General features: G+C 39.2%; 1 protein-coding gene across 4 annotated transcripts in view; it reads left to right on the top strand.

The window, feature by feature from the left end:
• Ptcd1 (pentatricopeptide repeat domain 1) overlaps positions 1–1,381 on the top strand; it is a 6,293-nt gene that overhangs the window by 2,445 nt on the left and 2,467 nt on the right. The window lies entirely within an intron of this gene.

Raw genomic sequence — 1,381 nt, 5'->3', positions numbered from 1 at the left:
CCACCCCTCCCCCTCCCCTCCAGGTTTGCTATTTAAGCCCCGGGGGGTTTGGGGGCCGAGCCCCCATCCAGCGAGAGGTCCGCAGGACCTCGAGTTTGGTGACCGGAGCCGGCAGGCGTAGGGAGCCTTTAAAAACTTATATTACTGGTCATCGAGTATAGCGACCGGAGCCGGTAGGCGAAGGGAGGTCCCTTGAGTGTGGCGACCGGAGCCGATAGGCGACGGGAGCCTCTACAAATGTTACTTCAATTAACAAGATTAAAATTACTTGTTAGGTCGTCCGTCTGCCCGCAGGGCAGGTATGCTCTCCCCCCCAGGTTTGCTATTTAAGCCCCGGGGGGTTTGGGGGCCGAGCCCCCATCCAGCGAGAGGTCCGCAGGACCTCGAGTTTGGCGACCGGAGCCGGCAGGCGTAGGGAGCTTCTAGAGCGTCGAGCGTATTCGTAAAAACTCAGAATTCGAAACTGCCTTAGCATATAACTTCAAAACGAAGTATGCCTATCTAATTTTGATTGCACCGTCGTTCTTAACTCGTTGAAGTACATAGGTTTCAAAAAAAAAAAAATTAATATTCGTAATAGGTGCAGTAAACTAGTGACGCGCGAATGCGCAAAAATCGCAAAATAGCGAACTTCATTAAGCCATAACTTCGGAACTAAGTCCGACCGCCAAATTCTGACTTCACCATCGTTCTCAGTATAGTTAACTACATAAGTCTAAAAAAAAAAAATTGCAAAAAAAAGGGTGTCCGGTAAAGTAACAAAGTTCCAATTCCATATTAGGCTTTTAAGTAAAAAATACAATTCTTACCCTGTCTGTAATAATTCATCTTCATTATTATCGTTTTTTTCACCAATAACTTCCTGTTTCACAACTCTGTTAAATAGTTGTTCATAATTTTGGTTTGTTCCGTCAACATTTTTTTCCTGTTTAATAATAATTGGAACTGTCAACACTCCAGAACTGTGTGATAAATGCATAAAAGAAATTTCAAATCAATAATTATTCCGAAGGTAATTACTGTTTAAATCAGACACAATATTGTATTAATTACTTAAATTATAGCGAAAAACCTTAGTTTTATAAAATAGAATAATTTTAAAAAGTAGATTAAATTTTGATATTTTTGTTAATGTTTCACTACCTAGTGTATTTACTTACTTGGCATTTATTGCTGTCCTTAACGGTTCCATTGTAAATATTTTCTACTTCTTATAGTGTTTTTTGATTACTGTGAACACAAGCCATTAAAGTTATAAATATTAATCTGTTACAACTTACAAAGGGTACTAACTACTTACTGTTCATTCACACAAACCTATAATTTTATAAAAGTTGTTCCGACTTCTGACAATTTAAACTGAATGTTGAAATACTAAAAG

The sequence above is a fragment of the Acyrthosiphon pisum genome, chromosome A2, assembly GCF_005508785.2.
Source record: "Acyrthosiphon pisum isolate AL4f chromosome A2, pea_aphid_22Mar2018_4r6ur, whole genome shotgun sequence".
NCBI classification, from domain to species: domain Eukaryota; kingdom Metazoa; phylum Arthropoda; class Insecta; order Hemiptera; family Aphididae; genus Acyrthosiphon; species Acyrthosiphon pisum.
The sequence above is the reverse complement of the archived record's forward strand: the minus strand, read 5'-3'. Positions and strand labels throughout refer to the sequence as shown.